The following is a 21,604-nucleotide window of genomic DNA, read 5'->3' as shown; positions in this document are numbered from 1 at the left end:
GTACTGCGTTGCAAAATCTTACAGATATAGAGTTGTGTGCTTAAGGGGCAGATGAATGCTCTAGATTTATTTTAATGTTCTTAAACTATTCGCATTTGAGAAGAAGCACTTTTCATTTGCATTATGATTTGACATTTTCGTTCAGTTTGGCATATTTAAAAATATATATTATGAGACTGGGAATGTGGTTTAGAGGTAGAGTGCTTTCCTAGCATGTATGAAACCCTGGGTTTGATTCCTCAGTACCACATAAGCAGAAAAAGCAGAAAATAATGCTGTGGCTCAAGTGGTAGAGTGCTAGCCTTGAGCATAGATAGGCTCAGGGACAATGCCCAGGCCCTGAGTTCAAGCCCCAGGAGACAGATTCCTACTGCCTCTCCCTCTCCCTCTCCCTCTCCCCTCTCCCCCCTTTCTCTCTTCCTCTCTCATTCTCTGTGTGTTTAGAATTTTGACTGAGAAAAGATAGACTCCTTTAAAAGTTTGTTGTGTGAGAACCACCTACATCAGGATCAATTTAAAGGACTAGGAAAATTCATATTTTCTTTCTAATTGAATCATATTTTCCTTTAGAAATTGTCTTAAACTAGACATAGAATTATGATGTACGTCAGACAAGAATAAGTATTTAACCAGCAGTGAAGATACATGGTTAGAATAACCGTTTTTTAATGGTGGCCAGGTATAATGATGCAATGCATACACTATAGAACACATACACTATATAACTTAAATAATAACAAGTAACTATAGGTCCCAAACTGCTTTCACTTTAAGCAAAAATACTTCAAAAGAAGTAAAGAAATAAAGAACACTGCAAGTAATTGAAACCCTGAGAAAGATGGTAGTTTATTCGAACTAGTTTTATTCCCAACTTTTTACTTGTTTTTTTCTTTCAGCTAGAATGAATTCTTATAACTTGATGGATGCTACATTGGAACTGCTACAGTTTTTTTGTGCAATCAACTTTTGGACTCACAAATTGAAGCTAAAAAAGAAAGAATAATTGCATTTTATTAAGGTAATTGCCTACAATTTTAAAAGAAGACATGAAGGTGGATTTTCTGTAAATTCAGCAAACTTATTTGCACCAGGATCTACTTAGGTACTGTTGCCACTAAATTGGAAAATAGTTCCTCCCTCATGTAGCTTGCAGTCTGCAACAGAGCAGTATATAATGTTCAGAGTGCTCTATAGAAGTCTACACAGGATTCTACAGAAATACGGATTAAGAAGAACTCATTACTACTGGAGGAGGCCATTCCTGGGGATAAGGTTTGAAGAACCAGTTAGGTAGGTATATGTCATATATAGGGCAAGGAAGTCAACGACAGTCTATATAAAACATTGAAAAAAGGCATAACTGGAAGAGAGAGTGCAGGGAACCAAAAAAGAGTTCTAAATTGCAGAAACTATATTGAGCAGGAATAAATGGGTAATATCAATGAAGCTGTTCCCATACCCCATAGAAATAATATTTAAAAGGCGAACATAGACAATAACAATAAGTATTGGGAAGAGGAAGATGTGTATTCAAAGGCAGTTGAAAATGAATAGCCACTCAGATATATAAGAAAAACCAAAGTGAATTCACTGAAATATAACACAGAGGGGCCAAGTAACAGAAGGACAGAAAGTTAACAAGGAACTAGAATACTACTCATTCATGTATCTAACAAGTATTTTGATATCTATAATATTCCAGGCATGCTTGTAGATAGTCAGAATAGACAAGTGGGAAACAGACAACTCTTCCGATCAAGGGTTAAATTCTAGTAGAAGCCATCATCAAGCAGGATAAATAATTAAGATATTCATTTGTGACAAGTAATATTTTCACATGATTATTGAAATGTGTGTTTATATATATACAAAGGCAATATTCGTTGATTTACTATTGTACATACATGAATTTGTGAAATAATTACCTAAGGTAAGTCAACTGGGCTAGATTCATATTAGGTCTAATTTATGTCTAATTCTGTTTCTAAGGGAAAATATGATTCTCAATTAGAAAGAAAATATGAGTTTTCCTAGTCCTTTAAACTGATTCAAAATATTCATTGATTAATAGATTAAGATTCTGTTTGTACAGAGCCACTGTAGACTTCAGGTCATGGCCAAAGTTCAGGTTTATATTGTAGAATGCTTTTTATTTCAATGTTTGCTCAGGTTAATACTTAATGAGTCTGTAGCTGCCTTTACAGGTAAGAGTAGATCCATGGTTAGTAGACCAGAAAATCAAGGTTGATTATCAGTGTTAAAGCCTAGATTTACAGTCATGTTTTAGCCTGTGACCAAAGTTCATTTCTGATTAGTGTTCCCTTATATGTGTTTTTATTTTTTTCCTTCCCTCTTATCTTTCCCTCCCTCCTTCCCTTCCTTCCTTCCTTTTTTTTTGTGTGTGCTGGTTCTGGACCTTGAACTCAGGGTCTCATGTTCTCACTTGACTTTTTTACTTAAGGCTGGCACGCTATCTGAGCCACACCTCTGGCTTTTTTGCTAGTTAATCAGAGATAAGAGTCTCATGAATTTTTCTGCCTAGGCTAGGTTTGAACTGTGGTCTCAGGTCTCAGTGTACTGAGTAGCTAGAGTTACAGAAGTGAGCCACCAACACCTGGCACACTTTCTTTTTCATTTTGATACTGACAATGCAACTTGGGCCTTGCACTTAATAGCTAAATCACCAGCCCCTCTTATCAGTATAAAAGCTCATGCAAAGATTGCCACTAGTCCCATGTAGTCTAGAATAATTCATTGTCAACTCATTGTGCAAGATTTAGGTTCACATTTTAACCAGTATTAGGACTTCCAGGGTACACAAGAAGAGACTTCCTGCTGCGACTAATGTTGGAATTCAGAGGGTCAACTTTAGGCAGACCACAACAAGAGTTAGGTTCACCAACAAGTCTGACTTTAGTTTTTGGTCAATGTTGCAATCAGTTTTGTTTCCAGGCTTAGGATTCAATAAAAGCCAGGATTCTGGTTTTCCAGGGCTTAGTGTTTATACTGTTTTTTCTGCTATACCACCTCCCCGTATAAAGCTCAGTATAGCTCATTCTGTGGCCACAATATGGAGCTTTATGGGTTTAAGTCTCTGTGACAAATGAGGGGGGTTTTGGTTTAGGGATTTTTTTTTTTGTTTTTTTGATAGGCTTAGTGCCTGGTCTTTAGTTCTCTGATTGTGGTTAAGATTTACAGACTCCATCCTGGTCATTGCTTAGAATGTGGGCCGGAACAGGGCTCATATTTTGGCCATGGTCATTTAAGTCTACCATTAGGATTAGGGTTAAATCTGCTGCTTAGTCTTCAAACTAAGAACATGAAACCTGTTTGAAATGCCTTTGCTTAATCTGTACTTAATTCATGCTTAAGGTTTGGGTGCAGTCACTGACCAGTAATGGTGAGATGTTGAGATTCTGATACTGGAAATCAGTCTAGGGCCAGGGTTAAGGTTAATGATGTGGTGGGAGTTAGCCTGAGACTAGCATTTAAAAGAAATAGGATTCATTCTATCTGAAAGAGTCAAGATCAGACATTAGCTATTTGGGGGAATCAGATTTATTTTCAGTGTGGAAGGTCAGATTTGGAAGGCATATGTGTTAGTTTGTGGTGAGAGTTAGGAATTCAGTCTGTGGAGAAATTTCAGGATGCAATCAAAGCAGTAAGAGTCTATAAGGCTTAGAAAACACGTCAGTGGGTAGTGATCAGCTCAGCTTGTCCTAGGTCATGTGGCTTATACTATGGGAAGATTTATGAACCAATCTCTGGCTAGATTTGAATTTAGGCTTTGAAGAGGGTTTTGTCTTAGTCTGTGACCATGTTTTGCCTATGTGCAAGCTTATGCTGTATTCAGAATATATCCTCAAATTTTGTAGAAGATTTGTTTTCACTTCTTGGCCACAGCATAGTCTTTGGCCACGTTTAGAGTTTGGTCTCTGTGTATGTTTTCATCTGTGTATGAGGCCAAGTTTAGTAGTCATGCAGTTGCCAATGTTGGGGTCATTTTCTGGTTAGTGCTAAGTCTGTGGAAATTGTAGCTGGGTTAGTTTCCAAGATCCGATCTCAGACTGTGACAGAGAGCATCAGCCTGTGCTCCAGGGCTAGAGCTCAGTTAGTATCCATGCTGATCATTCATTTTATACTGAGTGTAGGAGTTAGGTGTGTACCTATTCTTGGACTAGACTTAAGCCATCAGGATGTTAGTTGGCCTAAGTACTCAACAAACTTAATCAGGGTTAAAACTTTGAAACATGGCCTGAAAGAGGCTCAGTTTATAGATAGAATGAAGTTTGTTAATTACTTCTCAGTAAAATGGTTCTCAAATGGCCTTTAAGAAAGATTTTTAACAACAAAATAGTCACAAAAGAAGAGAAGACCCGCACTGTCCTTGGCATCTCAGAAATTTATGCTTAGGAAGAATGTGGCAAGCACATGAGACTGAAGGGAAAGGAAAAATCTGGTGAGCAGGAAGTAGCCACCCCAGGAAAGTGGATAATGCTTCTGCAGGGAGAGAGCTTTTTACAGTCTATCTGGGCAGGAGTAGTATAAGTTGGAAACATTTTCAGTGGATGGAAACTTCCATTTGTTAAGCTCTTTTCTCATTTTGTGTGTGTGTGTGTGTGTTTGTGTGTGTGTGTGCCAGTAATGCACTTTCCTGAGCAACTTCTCTAATCTAGCCCTGATCTTTCCCCATGCTAAATTAATCATTTCACACTCACTATATGCTCAGTAAATATCTGGAGTGCACGCACATACATTTTTTTTGTTTTCTTGTCTGCTTTTTTTTTTGCGGGGGGAGGCTAGTCCTCGGCATTGAACTCAGGGCTTGAGAGCTGTCCTTAAGCCTCTTTGTGCTCAAGGCTAGTGCTCTACTACTTGAGCTACAGAGCCACTTCTGGCTTTTTGTGCATAGTTTATTGCAGATAAGAGTCTCACGGAATATAATTTTTTCCAAGTCCTTCCATTTCCTTACAAATGGGGCATTGTCATTCTTTCTGATAGAGGCATACAATTCCATTGTGTGTATGTACCACATTTTCCTGATCCATTCGTCTACTGAGGGGCATCTGGGTTGGTTCCAAATTCTAGCTATGACAAATTGTGCTGCGATGAACATTGTTGTGCTGGTGGCTTTAGTGTGTTCTTGTTTGTGGTCTTTTGGGTAGATGCCCAAAAGTGGGGCTGCTTAGAAAAAATTATACTAACTGAAGTGAGCCAGACCCAAAGAAACATGGACTCTACCATGGTCTCCCTCATAGGGAATAATTAGCACAGGTTTAGGCTAGTCACAACAGAGGATCACAAGAGCCCAATAGCTATGCCCTTATGAACACAAAAGATGATGCTAAGTGAAATGAACTGCATGTTATGGAAATGACTGTTATATCACTGTTGTAATTACTTTCAACATGCGATGTGAAATCGTAGCTTCAATTGTTGATGATCGTCTTGTATGCCCTTCCTGTGGTTGTACCTGCACTATCTCTGTATCTTATCCGAGTACATTGGAAACCGTGTATACAGGTATTAGAACTAGGAAACTGTAAGGGAATACCAAAATTGAGAGACACAGGGTAAAAAAGACAAACGATTACAAAAGTAATACTTGTGGGGGATGGCTGTGCCTTTAAGAGGACAGCTGGCTTTAGCCCGTCACGCCTCCTTCCGGCTTCAACCGGAAGAGAAGTCCCCACCCCTGGAGGCGAGCACGTGAGTGCCATCATGGTGGCAGAGCCCCCAGAGACCCGGCTCTTGGGGGGCTGTGGACTCTGCCCATAGAGGAAGTTCCATGACATCACTTGAGGGACAGCCCATTCAGCCATTCGTTAATATTCAATTAGTCCCTCCTCTTCCTGCCCGCCATTGCCATTATAAAACCTCCCCCTGATTAAAGCTTTTTGAGACTGGTGGAACATCCAGACTGGCTCCCCGAAATCTCTGTCCTGCATCGGCTCCGGACACGTGATGGGGACAGGGAGGGGGATTTCGGCATCTCTCCTCAGCTTAGCGCAGTCCATAAAGATACGCTTTACTCCTTCTGCAGGCGGGAGGGGTAGAGCCGAGTTTCTTTCATAGTTTAGATTTGGGCATCTCCCAGGGAGAAACGGGGAGACGGGGAATTTGAGTCCCACAAATACTTGCAAAACTGTTTAGTGTAAATCTACTGAACAACTCATGGGGGGAAAGGGAAAGGGGAGGGAATGAGGGAGGAGGTAACAAAGAGTACAAGAAATGTATCCGAAGCCTAACATATGAAACTGTAACCACTCTGTGCATCACTTTGACAATAAAAAAAGAAAGAAAATTAAATTAAATTAAATTAAACTAAACACAAAAAAAGAAAAAAAAGACTTTTTTCCAAGTCCTTCGGACTTTTCCTGCCTGGGCTTGCTTTGAACCCCAATCCTCAGATCTCAGCTTCTAGGATTACAGGCATGAGCCACTGGTACCTAGCTGCTGCTGCTACTGCTGCTACTACTAGTACTTCTTTCTTCTTCTTCTTCTTCTTCTTCTTCTTCTTCTTCTTCTTCTTCTTCTTCTTCTTCTTCTTCTTCTTCTTTTTCTTCTTCTTCTTCTTCTCCTTCTCATTCTTCTCCAACTCCTTCTTCCTTCCTTCCTTCCTTGCTTTCCTTCTTTCCTTCCTTCCTTCTTTCCTTCTTTCTTTTTTTCTTTCTTCTCCTCTTCCCCTCCCCCTCCCCCTCTTCCTCTTCCCCCTCCCCCTCTCTTCCCCCTCCACCACCTCCTCCTCCTCCTTCTTTTGCCTACTGAGTACTAGGGATACAGGCAAGTGCCATCATGCCCAGCTTATACCTTCACTTACATTGTCCCATTGAAACCTCATGCCATTTATGTACTGTTGGTATATTACCTCTACTGTTTATTACCTCTATTACACAGTTAAAGATTAAACTCTTTAAGGCAAATGAAGGGGTAACAGCTTGTAGAGAAGAACCAGGTTTCAAATCCAGCTTTATCTGACTCAAATCTCTTGTGATTTTAACACCACAGCTGGTGTTATGGACGTGAAATTTACATCTTGCCTCCGTTCTTTGGCTTCATCAGTTGTCTCATTTGATTCTCACAACCCTGAAAAGTGGTTCATGTTATTATTATCTCCTTTTTTATGATGAAGAAAACATATGTGGGAAGATTTTCTTCTGGATGTTACAAAGCAGAGCTGTGATCAAAACTCATATACATCAAATAAAGGCTTTTCTTCATTTACCATACTGCCACAAAATACTTCAGCCTCCAGGAATGACTTTTAGTAGGTATTTTAGACCTTACTACAGTTAGGCCAATATACAGAATGATTTAGTAGTTGGAATATGTTCAATTTCCATTGGGCATTCGCCATAGTGCTTTGAATCTAAGGGAGACTGAAAGATGTGGGGAAGGTACCTCCATAATGTTTGTGAGCTACAGTCAGTCAGTAGGTACTCCCTCCATGAGAATCACTTGGTATAAAACAAGTGTTCCTGATAGTGTTCTATGTGCATAAATAGTATGGGGTGGAAGAAAATAGAGGAAATCTGACGTAGACTTCTATACTTTTGTCTATGCCCAAAGACTAATCTTGCCAACAATACCTTAAAGAGAACATTAGTGGAACATATTAGTTCCACAGTCTATTCTTGGCTTGATTTATATACATTATATCAAACATGTACATCTTCCCCCAGGGAATTTATATACAGTGTTTAATAAGGATTATATTTCTATTTTCAGAATGACCAAATAAACTCTGACTGGACATGAGGGACAGACACCATTAAGTAGACCAACATAATCACCATAATCACTCACCGAGGTAAGAGACATAAAGTGACAGAAAGGATATCTGCATAAATCATAGTAAAATTTCCAAATTTGATTAGATATGTGAATCTCTGCACCTGAAAACTCAGTAAAATTCTAACAGAATAAATTCAAAGACCTACTTTCTGGTTCTATGGTTGATGTATGGCCTTTGTCCAGGTAAAATGTGGTTCATGAACTCAGTATTTTGAAAGAGCAAATCAGAGCTGTTCTGTTGCAATCCCTTACTCCCTGATGCTACTTATGGCCAATGCTTGACCCTGGTATATGCAGTGTTTCTATCAATGCCATGTTCTTGCATCTACAGTAGGTATAACTTTGCCTTTAGGAATCCATAACCCTACAGTTAAAAATATTATACAAGCTAGGCTCCAATAGCTCACGCCTGTAATCCTAGCTACTCAGGAAACTGAGGTTTGAGGATTGCAGGAAAGTCCATGCAAATTTCATCTCCAGTTAGCCACCAGAAAACCAGAAGTGGATCTGTGGGTCAAAGTGGTAGAGCACTAGCCTTGAGAAGAAAAGCACAGAGACAGTGCCCAGGCCCTGAGTTCAAGCCCTACGACTGACCAAAAAATATGTCCTTTTGAGGCATGAGGCTGGAGGACATGTAACAATCTTTGGCTGGAATGAAGCGAAAAACTGGGCCTCTATCCCACAACCATGAGATTTCAGCATGGTCCTATTTAAGTGGGTCACAACTATTTTTGCTGTTCATATAAATTGACCTACTGAACAGTGCATGAAATGTAGATGCAATAATCTCTAAAGCGCCCAAAAGTAATGAGGCAGTAAAACTTCACTAGAACCAGTATGAGAGTATTTATCGTTTTTATTTAATCTAATGTTCTTCTGACATCACCTTCCTTACTTTATCCCAGCCTTCCTGGTAGTATCTGCCAACACCAGGGAATGGGAACACTGAATTGTTTTTGCAGTGTCATAAAAGCTGCATATTATAAAATAAAAAAATCATGAGTTAAATAAATATGACAGGAGAGGAATTGCGAAGAAAATATGCTCATTTTATTTTTCTCCTCTCAGTTCAGATCTAAATGCATATTCTCCCATACTCTTTGACAAACTCTCTGGGATGCTCCATCCAGATCTGTGTCTAATCCAAGCTCAGTTCAAAACCTGATGACTACTTTTTATGACGGTTGCTACTATTCTACTAACATTGAGTATAACTTGCTGCATTCTTGTTCCAGAGTTCAGAATCCAAGGTCTTTCAGTGTATTAACTCAATTAATTTTCATGCCAATCATTTGAAATTGGGTAGTATTCTTAGTACCATCCTAATTTTGCAGACGAAAAACTGAATCAAGGGAAATGAAATAACTTGTTCCAATCTACACTAGAAAATTAGTCAAACAAATATCTTTTCATATTTTAAACTCCTTTGCATCTTTCCCTTGCTTTGAAGTGGACTGATGATGTGACTTAATGACAGACAGGAGGGACTGGAGGTAGGATTGTATGTATGGGAAGGCAGCATTCTTCCCTTGCTAGAATCCAGTGAGATCAAAACATTTTTATATCTACTTTTCCCATAGAGGCAGGAATGTGGAATTCATTATGTAGATTTCCTGATGTAATGATTTAGCTTTAAAAGGAGATACTATAGAAATATTCCCTCACTGATTCCTAAGGGTGAATCTGACGTCAAGTATTATGTATTTGTGGATATGTTTTTATTCATGTGCATGTGTGGGTATGTGTTTATATGCATGATTCTGTGTTAGCATGTGTCTTACTTATAGTGTACTTGGTCTAAAACTTTATTTCAATCTCAAATACCTTGGTGAAATCTCAGACATTCTTGGTTTCTATCCTCAGACATTCTTATGTGGTTTAATTGGGGTGGGACACAGCAAGTTCTTGTTGACAGCTGGGGTGATTCTGGTGCAGTGGTTTATTCAGATTGTATTTGGGAAAACAGTGGGATCATGGTTTTATAGAGCAGTTTGTGGAGCCCAGCTGCTATAGAGTGATTCAATTCTAGACTCAGGCAGTCAATTTGCCTCTACTAACCTCAATTTACTCATTTGTGATGAATAATTATAGTTATGCCTCAGAGTTGCGATGGGACTTACATGATACATATTGATCTAAAGTATGTTTCATTTGATGATTTGACCCATCACTAGTGATCAACAAATAGTAGCTCTTATTGTTCCTGTAGCATTATTTATATCCTCAATCACTGTGTTAGGAGGAATCGAAGATGTGGTCTCTTCGTTCAGGTATTTACAGTTAAGAATGAATGTAAAGAGTACATGACAGTCAAGAACACTATGTTAAATTATGAGATGTTAACTTTAGTGGTGAGTAGTAAATAGGATCCTGGAGAGTGAAGTGACTGAAAAACAGGATGGTGTTAGCATTTTTGTTGTGGTTGTTGCTCCATTTCCCAGAGTACATTTTGATAAATATGGGGGTTAGCTTTTTAAAGCACCCTTTCAGGAATGCCTCACTGTGACTGACAACTGCTCATAATATTTATAACATAACTGCAATGATATAAAGATAGCCCTTTCTCCCTGTCCGGTTCTCATAGAAAAGGAGATCACAGACTAGAGAGATCAGATGAAGCTTATTGGAGGAGTTAGAAGTTAAGCAGGACCTCAGGATGGGGAGGCTTTGACTAAATAGAATGAAGGAGAATGGGACAATCCAGGTGAAGCACATAACTTGGGTATGTGTATAGAAACAGGGATGAGGAAACATGAAATGGACACAAGTAATACTAGAGCTGAGCACCAGAGGGCAGTATTCGCCTAGACCATAAGGATAATGACAACTGCGATGCTGAACCTCAACCTCCACTATATCCCTGTACAGTGATAGGCGCATGCCCCGAGTGCATGCTGGTAGGAACTGAGGAGGCTCAGCTTCTGGAAAGCTACTAAGACCAGGAATTTCCATTGGAGTTTAATCCTTGAGAAGGATTTGTGTGAAAGCTAAAAGCTAGATAGATTTTTCAAGCAGCAGGAGTGAGGCTTTGAGTAGATTAGGGAAAATTCAGCATACTTCAAACCTACAGAAAGCCCACCATCTACAGCTGCATTTACAATCTGCCTAAAGCCAGTGAAGGGACAATGGGACTTCTATATAGTCCAAAAAAATTCCAGATAGGGTGTTGCTCCATGGCTTTCTACCATGTAATGTGATGTAGACAAAAGTGTTAATCAAATAGAAATCCTCATCCCTGCCCTTAAGGAATCTAGTATCTTTAAAAGGAGCAAAACATGCCAGCATTGTCCTTGTCAGTGAGTCCCTTTCCCTATGTATACTGAGAATTTTTCCCTAAAGGATGATAGTTTACACTTCAAATGTTAAACAGTTTACATTTCTCATCCTGCCAGAACTAAACAATCAAGTCACATAAAGCAGTGTACGATGACATTGCATGATAGATGAAGGGGACAATGACTGGAGTCACCCTGGGAAGCTGCTGCAGGGTGCAGTGTCTTAAGCTAGTAGGAAGAAGGGGACTAGGGCAGGGAAAGAGTTCTTAACTGTCTTGCTGTTGCTAAGCATTGTTCACTGTAACACCTTCCTTGAGCCAGCAGGATGATGTCCTAATAGCCCCTTTGCTTCTTTGTGCTGCTCTTTTATTCACTTATATCACCAGCCACCTTGATGCTCATGGATTTTCTCTGCAAGTAGGGGGTCATCAACAAGAACACCTTGGAAGAGGAAACCACAGAGCCTGCGGTGTGCTACAAGGGATTCAAGCAGGAACCTGGAGGCTTGATGTGTGACTGAGAGCCAGGAAAGGATTATCCTCTTAAAACACCCTGTATGGAAGGGCTCAGTGTGATCAAAGCCTGCCAGTAACAAGGTAGTGGTTATATAAATCAAATCATGTAATTTACTATAATTGTATACATCAAAGATAGTCCTTTCTACATGCCAGGTGCTGCCACGTGTACTTTAGCAGGAATAACTTTTTAATTCTTTACAATAACTTCCTGTGATAGGAACCATTATTTTTCACATGTGAGAGTTGTGGATACAGAAACATAGTAAGCTTCTTCTCCCTACTTCTTTTTCCCAGAGCCTTCTAATTGTACCTGGAATCTCATTCGTGATGTACCTTGTCTGTGGATAAGGATTTTACGAGGTGAGCACTTTACCACTAGGCCATATTCCCAGCCCACTGGATAAGGATTTTATTTCAGTAATGTTCTATATAATATAAGGTACTCAAAATCTAGAATTTGGGGGATTCCAGAATCAATAGGCTTTGCATATTTTGAACAAAAGGCAACTAACTTCCTTTCTGCCAGCACAGCTTCGTAGATGTTTCCACAAAGGGACATCTTTCAGGAAGCAGGGAAATAGAGAATGTGAAAAGTACAGTAGAGTAGCTGTCTCCAAGCAAAAGGGATTAAGGAAATTTAGAGAGCGGTAGAGTTCTTGCCTTGAATGCATGAAGCCCTGGGTTCGATTCCTCAGCACCACATACACAGAAAAAGCAGGAAGTGGCGCTGTGGCTCAAGTGGTAGAGTGCTAGCCTTGAGCAAAAAGAAGCCAGGGACAGTGCTCAGGCCCTGTGTCCAAGGCCCAGGACTGGCAAAAAAAAAAGAGAGAGAGAGAGAGTCTTTAAACACTTATCCTGGGATGTTTACTCTTAAGAGACCTCTGGACCCAAGTGCTAGAAAGGAAGGAAAAGAGAAGATAGAAGCACCTAACAGAAGAGCACAGATAGGGCTGAAATCTCACTTATGGACTATCATGGCCTTAAACAAAGCTCCCAATGTGTCCTTCCACAAGACAGTCTGGTTTGGTCCTCCAAGAAGCCCAGCACAATTCAAATGCTTGTTTCATTCCTACACCATAGACTGTTCTGTGCTGCCACCGGGTGGACAAAATAAGTAATGTGCTAAGAAATAGGGAAAAAGAGCAGGGACTGAGGTGAGACCAGGGGACAGGGAGGCTAAAATGGACAGGTGCTGAGGGAGTCTAGTGTAGCCGAAAGATAACTGGGATCCTGGTAATCCTGGTGGGTATGGAAAAGGAAATGAAGCAAGGAGAATAGCGGCATAAACACAATCACAATGTACATACAAGCCCACTGAGCATCAAATGGTATTCCTACTTACCAGATGCCATGAGCTTTCCATGAACTTGTACCAACCCCATTTTTACAACATGTAAAGTGAGGGCTAAAAATATTCTAGAATTTGCAGACCTAGTCCAAAGTTCAAGCTTTTAATCATTACAGAGTAGGAGCTGCTGCATATCATAACAATACTGAACACAGGTGAAACTGAAAAGAACCCTTATGTACTTTGAGTCTGAGTCAGGAGGGCTCTGGTACCACCATGGCATCCACCTTCACCCTCAAATATAGTTCTAGGAGGTTTTTGTAAAGTTTCCTTGAAATTTCCTCTGTGCATAGTCATATTGTCTGAAAAACATTAACTTCTTTTCTAATGTCTATTCCTTTTAGTTCATTTTTGTCTTATTGTCCTGGCTAAGACTTCCAGCAAAATATTGAATGGAAGAAATGAGAGTGGACATCATCACCATGTTCCTGATTTGGAGGAAAGTATGCCATCATTTACCATAAGCTAAACGGCTAGCCTTTTTGTGTGTAATGGTTGAAGTAGTTATTTTCTATTCCTAATTGCTGAGCTAGAAATGGTTTTTGAAACTTGTCTCATCACTGATTATATGGTCTCTTTTGGGAAGTGTTCTGTGAGCACATAAATACAGGACCTTCCCCTCAATATTTGTAGATCACATTCCATTTATCTTATGTCCGTTAGGTCCACTTCATTTGTTGTGTTATTATCTTTATAAAAATTAGTAACTTTTATCTTCATTTTCTGAGTCACTGAGAAGCATGTCAAAACACTCAACTACAGTTGCAGATTTTCTTACTTCTTCTGTACATTGAAAGCAACTTCTGGGTTATACATTTTGAAGATGTGAAACTGTGTGCCCAAAAATGTGTGGCTTTTATGTCTTCTTAAACACTATGTAGGTACATACAAACTGAAGATTTTTATATCTTCTTTGGAATTTGGTTATTGAATTGACTTTTGCCATTATAAAATAGCGTTCACAACTATCCATTGCTTGATCCATTTTTTTTACACATTTCAGTAATATGTTCCTTTTCATTGCCCAGTAGCATTCCACTTCATGGAAATGCAACAAATATTACTCATTTACCTGTTAGTTTTTCCCCAGTTTTTGCTAATTGTGAATAAATGTACCTTTCAAATTTATTTACAAATCGTCATGAATGCATATGTTGTCTCTCTTGGGTAAATACTTTTCTTTAATGTGTTTTGATTTGTAATCATGTATGCCTAACAGCACTCTTTGAGGCAGTATTTGCACGGCATGCATCATTTCCACCCTTTGACTCTTGACTTTCCTGTATGCCTTATGCAATTTGTCTCTATTGAAGAGTTGAAACCAAAGAAACATAGACTCTATGGTTTCCCTTATTGGGAATAATTAGTACATGTCTAAGATAGTCCTAGGAGATGATAACAATAGCTCAATAGCTATGTCCATATGAACACATAAGATGATACTAAGTGAAATGAACTCCAAGTTATGGAAATAAGTGGTTTATCATTGTTATTTTCATTTTTTTTTGTCGGTCATGGGGCTTAAACTCAGGGCCCAGGTGCTGTCCCTGAGCTCTTCAGCTCAAGGCTAGTGCTCTACCACTTTGAGCCACAGCTCCACTTCCTCATTGTTGTTATGTCCAACAAACCACATGAAATTATACATTTTTCTTTTGTCTTTCTTCCCCTGGTTTTACCCCAATGTCACTGTAACTGATTTTGGTGCCCTGGGTATTTTATATATGTTTATTGGAAGTAGGGAAGGGAAGGGGAACATCAAAGTGGAGAGACAAAGGGTAAAAGACGAACCAATGCAACAACAGCAATACTTATTAAACTATATGCTGTAAACCAACTCTACAACTCATGGGGGTAATGGGGAAGGTGGAAGAAGGGGGAAAATGAGGGAGGAGTTAACAAGTTGGAATAGAAATGTACTCACTGCCTTACACATGAAACTGTAACCCCTCTGTACATCACTTTGACAATAAAGAAATGAAAAAGAAAATAAATCTAATTTGAATATATTTGTCTTTTCACTAAAGTCTCTATTCCATGAGTGTTCTTAAATGTTTCATTGAAGTATAAGTTACATGTGCACAAATCCTAACTATGTACCTGAATGGATTTGATATATACAAACATCTTTAACTACCACCAGGCTTATTGTATTCTCGTCCAACTAGCTACCCCCTATAGAAAAACTACTATTCTGACTTCCATCACAAAAAGGTGAAGGTTTTGCCTATTTTACAAATAATGCACATGGAATATGCTTCTTCCACTGCATATATTTTAAGGTTATTTAGCCATATTGTTATAGGTTAATAAAGAATAAAAAAGCCCAGGGGCACAACAGGTAGGGGAGAGACTCGACAAATGGGACTACTACAAATTAAAAAGTTTCTGCACAGCTAAAAACATAGCCACCAAACTAGAAAGACAGCCAACCATATGGGAAAGGATCTTTACCAGCACAGCAACAGACAAAGGCCTAATATCCGTCATCTACAGAGAACTCAAAAAACTAAGCCCCTCCAAACCCAGTAAACCAATTAGGAAATGGGCAAAGGAGCTAAAGAGAGACTTCACAAGAGAAGAGATAAAAATGGCAAAGAAACATATAAGGAAATGTTCAACATCCCTGGCAGTAAAGGAAATGCAAATAAAAACAACCCTGAGATACCACCTCACTCCAGTTAGAATGGCCTATACCCTGAACTCAGGAAACAACAAATGCTGGAGGGGGTATGGGGAAAGAGGAACCCTTCTCCATTGTTGGTGGGAGTGCAAATTAGTACAACCACTTTGGAGAACAGTATGGAGGTTCCTCAAAAAGCTCAACATAGACCTACCTTTGACCCAGCCATACCACTCCTAGGCATCTATCCTGAACAACGGGTCCCAAGATAACAAAAAGACATCTGCACTTCCATGTTTACCGCTGCACAATTCACAATAGCCAAAATATGGAAACAACCCAGATGCCCCTCCACAGATGAATGGATCCAAAAAATATGGTACCTATAAGCAATGGAATACTACATAGCGATTAGAAATGGGGAAATATTGGTATTCGCAGGGAAGTGGTCAGAACTTGAACAAATAATGTTGAGCAAGACAAGCCTAGAACACAGAAAACAAAGGGGCATGATCTCCTTGATATATGACTGTTAAGGTGGGGGGAGGGGGAGACAGTAGAGACCAGGTCTGCAAAACCAAAAACTTCTTGTCAAATGGTATTTCCCACAGGATTGGGGCAGTGACCCTACATTATGTAACTAAAACCAAACAACTACTCAACATATAAAGGTCAAAAATAGACCTCTCAGTGGATCACAATATCTCAAAAGTTATGTATGTATGTTCATATAAGACAAGGATAAGCAAACTCTATTGTTGACGTTACATTTAAAGTCATAGGTGAATTTCCTTTGGCGTAGGCCACGTGGATACTATATATGTTTTTGGTACACTGTGTATTGTATATATGTCTATATGTCTACCTGATCTAGGGAAAGGAAAGAAAAACAGGGTGTAAGATATCACAAGAAATGTGCACACTGCCCTATTATGTAACTGTACCACTTTTGCACAACACCTTGGCAAAAAAATTTAATTAATAAATAAAGAAAGAAAGAAAAGAAAAGAAAAGAAACAGTGTGCCCATGGGGAGAAAAAAGAATAAAGAGCTTCCCCCCCCAAAAAAAAAGAATAAAAAAGTGAATTTTGATAGGTGCCAGTGGTTCATACCTGTAATCCTATCTACTTAAGAAGGTGAGTCTTGAAAGACTTCAAAGCCAGACTGGACAGAAAAGTCCTACACTCCATCTCCAAAATAACTAACAAGAGACCAAGGTGAAGGCATGGCTCATGTAGAAAAGCACCAACCATGAGCAAGCAAACCCAGTAAGAGCACAAGACTCTGAGTTAACTCCCTGATACCAGGGCACATGTGTGTACACACACACACACACACACACACACACACACAGTTAATTTTGTTAACATACATTACATATAATGTGTGGAAATATTATAAAAAACCTCTTTGAACAATTGACCTCTAATTAAAAAAAATACAGTCCTGGAACCACAGAAGGAACTTTCATGACTCCACAAAACTCTTGAGAAAGAGAATGGTGAAAGGAAGGACAGAGAAGAGAGAAATTTTAAATCCTGCAGAAAGAACAAAAACAGAATGGCAAAATGAGGAAACCTAGTATGACTATAAACAACATCCTAACCACCACCTCTGCTAAACCACCCACTTTGTCATGCCAGAGTATAAGACACTCTTGAATGAGGAATCTTGGCCTGCACATCCTAAGGCAAGTGTTATTGCTCTCCAGAGAAATACTTTACTTAAAAATAAGTACAAAGTGGATGACAGTGTTCATACAAAGATACACTGGGAAAAACTAGCAAATTAGAATCAAAACATTTCCAAATTGGAAATCACTTTCCCAAACCAAGCATCAGACAAAACAAAATTGATTCATAACCAAATAGCAAAAAGAACAATGCTTGAGAAATTCAAAGTTCATGGTAAGAGTGACCATAAAATACATGTGAGTTGAATGCTGAGTGAATTCGGGAAAGTAGTTGAAAAGTTACTTATTGTAGAAATGAGAACTAAATTATACTTGGTCATTGAAAGAAAACTTGATTGGAAACTGGTTGACAGTCTTGCTTTCTATGTTCCAGTTTGGGAATGTGATACTACACCGATTTTTACCACTTAAAGTAAATTCATATTTTTTTTTTTTTGCCTAGAGGCCCTCAGGATAATTTATTTACGTCTAAAATCAAGCAGCTACTTCTGTGACTTTTATTTGGTGTTGCTCCAATTCTCAGGTACATGGAAGGCTTCATGAGCAGGACAATCTAGGTCTTATATTTCTGGAAAATTCTTTATATTTTTAAATATCCTGTTTTATTGTTGCATAAGGAATACATAGATGTACTACAAGGACATCAAATGCTGATTAAATCTGATAAGTCGGATACCATAAGGCTAAGAAGGGAATAGCTTATTGCAAAAGGCAGTGGTCATTTGGGGGCATTTATCAGAAAGATTACAACTCAATACAATAAAGACACTTAAACATCTATGTTCATAGCTGCATTATATATTTACAGTACCCAACCTATGGAAACAGCCCAGATGCTCTACAATGGATGGGTGGATAAAGAAAATGTGAAATACATATACACATGTGTGTATGTACATTTTATTCAGGAAAAATAATATTATGTCATTTGCAATGAAATGGAAGGACCTGGAAAAAATTAAGTCAGGCTCAGAGAAACAAATAGTGTGTGTTCTCTCTTATAGAGAACATATATCATGATCAAACTGAGTAAATTATAGATTATGTAAGGGTAATTTCCCACAATTTAACCCCTTTGAACAATTAACAGACATTCTACAGCTTGACATAATGAATACTAGGAAGCTGAAGACGTGTCTTGACTTGGGGGAGGGGGCTAATGGGTGAGAGAAATGGTGGAAGAATATAATTATAATACCCAAGGCACATATGTAAAAATACAACTAGGAGACTTGATGAGATAGATGGGAGGGAGGAGAATGGTGGAAGAAGTGATTGATCAAATGGAATTGTACACATAAAAGTACATGATAAATTAAAATCATTGTATATGACTAAAGATAAAAAAGAAGAGAAAAAATAGAATAACCTTTTGTCAACATTCTAAATTTTAAATGCAGAAATATAAAGGTAACCACTGGAAAAAAAGTACAAAACTACCTAAACACCAAAATGAGAGCTCACCTAGACACAGTAAATACAACCTAACAAGCAGAGCGTGATGGCTGTTGAGATGTGCCAATTTGGCAGTTAGAGTCCCTCAACTTTTTTCAAACACTAATGTAGGTGTTGCTGTTAAAGATTTTTCAGATGCAATTAAAGCCTCTAATCTATTGATTTCAGGTAAGACAGATTAACATGGATAATCTGGCTGAGCTTGACTAAATCAATCAGGAAGCCTTAAAGGCAAGGTTGAGGTTTCTCTAAAAAATCAAAGAAATTATGCTTGTGAACAGTAGCTTTAGCCCATATTTACAGAATTTGAGGCTGCTGTTGTTAATCCTCCCCTCACAAGTTTTTGCTATATGGTTAATTGGAGATAAAAAGTCTCATGGACGTTGGTGCCCAGGCTGACTTTGAACCATGATCCTCAGATCTCACCTCCTGAGTGGCTAGGATTACAGGTGTGAGCACCAGCATCCAGCATCTTGAAGAGGATTCTTACAAATCAATAATACAAGTTAGCAATCTAATTAAAATGAATTTAATATTTAGATATTCACAAAAGAATATTTACTATTGGCTCATAATGATGGTCAACAAAATTATCATTGAATAAAAAGCATAAAATACATTAATACACACGTCAAAGGGGATACGATTAAGAAGAGTGTGAATTCCAGCTCTTGCAGAGGTTGCAGATGAACTAGATATCTCATACGCTGCTAATGGGAGTGGTAAATACAACCAACCACATCGCAAAATTCTTTGTGAGATTTTTAGGACTCTAGACCTACTATTGTGTTCCACTTCTTTAGGGACACTGACAATAGAATATATACAAATTTGCAAAAGATTTATTGTGGAATTTGGCTCACATACAGTTGAACACCCAGAAGTCCCATAATACGCCATGTACAAACTGAAGAATCAGCAAACCTAGTAGTGTAGTTGAGTTGGAAACTAAGTATGTACGAATGGTAAGGGGTGGGGCTGGGAATGTGGCTTAGTGGTAGAGTGCTACCTAGCATGCATGAAGCCCTGGCTTCGATTCCTCAGCACCACATAAACAGAAAAAGCCAGAAGTGGTGCTGTGGCTCTGGTGGAGTGCTAGCCTTGAGCAAAAGGAAGCTCAGGCTGTGAGTTCAAGCCCCAGGACTGGCAAAAAAATAAAAGAAGAATGGTAAGGTGTTGGGGATTCTCACTGCCCTTCAACCAGCCCTGGGGCAGTGTGGGAAGGAGCCCCTCCCACCTTCCAGCCTCAACCAGAAGAGAAGTAAGCCCGGCTTGGCCTCCCAGCTTGGCCACATGTCTAATGGTGGGGTTCGGCCCGTGGGGGGGGGGGGGGCTGTAGTCCCCGCCCACAGAGGAAGTTTCATGACATCACCTGATGGGCATCCCAGTCAGCCAATCAGTCAGTCACCCCAAGTCCTTCCCCTTCCACCTTTGTCATCATAATAAATCCTTCTCCCCGCCCTCTGGGCAGCTGAGACCCCTCCCCAGGATTCTCTTCCTGCGTCAGACACGTGAGGGGGGCTGGTGGGGAAGGGGATTTCAGCATTTCTCCTCAACTTAGCGAAGTCCACAAAGATACGGGAGGGGTAGGGCTGAGTCTCTTTCATAGTTTTGGGGTTCAGGCATTTTCCCCAGGAGGTAGGGGAAAAGGGGTCCTCAGAGGCCCCAACAGTAAGGAGTGTGTGGGGAAATGTGGTCCAAGTCAAAAGCTTTTCCAAGAGCACTATTGTCCCAGGGTAGAAGAAGCTAGATGTCTTAGCTCAAGTGGAGAGGAAAAGATTCACCCTCCCACTACCTTTTCATTCTATTTGGGTTCTCAAGGGATTGAATGATGCCCACTGCACTGAATGGGGCAATATGCTTCATTCAATGTATCAGTTCATATGTTAACTTAATGTGGAAATTCTCACCGACACACACCTAGAAACAGTATTTAGCAACTCTCTGGGCACCCCTGTGATCCAGTCAAAGTGACCTAAAATTAACCATTGTGATACTCACCTTATGATCTAGCAATTTTACTTGGAGATAATTGTTAAAATAAAAAGCTAGGTCCACAAAACTTCTTAAGCATGCTTATTAAAGCTTTGTTCAGTTAACAATTTAAATGATCATTAATAGTAAAAATGAACCACCAGAAGCTAGTGGTACACTACTGTGATCTTAGCCATTCAAAAAAATGTATCTAAGCAGGGCCTGGATGGCTCATGCCTGTAGTTCTAGCTACTCAGGAGGCTGAGATCTGAGGATCGCGGATCATACCCAAAGCCAGCCCAGGCAGGAAAGTCCATGAGACTCATCTCCAATTAACTAACATAAAACAGGAGGCTCTATGGCTCAAAGTGGTAGAGAGCTAGAGTTGAGCTAAAGAGCCCAGGGACAGTCCCAGGCCCAGGGTTCAAACCTCATGACCGGAAAAAAACCTCACAAAAAAAACAAACAACCTGGTATCTAGAGGATCATGGTTTGAAATCATCTCTAACAGATAAAGTCCTTAAAACACCATCTCCAAAATTACCAGCAAAATGCTAGGCTAGAAGTATAGCTCAAGGCATAGAGTACTAGCCATGGGCAAACGTGCGGAGAAAGCACAGGCCCTGAGTTCAAACCCTGTAACTGGCCAAAAAAAAAAATCAGAATGGAAAAGTGAACTGTGACATATTTCCAAAATTTTATAATAATCAGAATCATTGTTGCATCTGGCTGGAAGAGGGTGATAACTCCAAGAGGGAACGGGAGAATTTTATTGATAACAATATTCTGTGTCTTTTGTATTTGAGACAGTGTCGTTATGTAGTCCAGTCTGGCCTTGACTTCATGAATCTTCTGTCCCAGCTTCCTGAGAGTTGGGACAACAGGCCTGTGCCACAACCCCTTAGCTTCTTTTACACTGGAGATATA

At 39.4% G+C, this 21,604-nt stretch overlaps 1 long non-coding RNA gene across 1 annotated transcript; it reads left to right on the top strand.

Annotated features, from left to right (window-relative positions):
• Positions 1 to 446: 446 nt before the first annotated feature.
• On the top strand, positions 447 to 11,897 carry LOC125344163. Its single transcript, XR_007209420.1, has 4 exons — positions 447 to 1,018; positions 7,133 to 7,267; positions 7,729 to 7,810; positions 11,187 to 11,897. It is a non-coding gene; the product is annotated as an uncharacterized LOC125344163 (long non-coding RNA).
• The last annotated feature ends 9,707 nt before the right edge of the window (positions 11,898 to 21,604 follow it).

The sequence above is a fragment of the Perognathus longimembris genome, chromosome 28 (genome assembly GCF_023159225.1).
Source record: "Perognathus longimembris pacificus isolate PPM17 chromosome 28, ASM2315922v1, whole genome shotgun sequence".
Taxonomy (NCBI): Eukaryota; Metazoa; Chordata; class Mammalia; order Rodentia; family Heteromyidae; genus Perognathus; species Perognathus longimembris.
The sequence above is the reverse complement of the archived record's forward strand: the minus strand, read 5'-3'. Positions and strand labels throughout refer to the sequence as shown.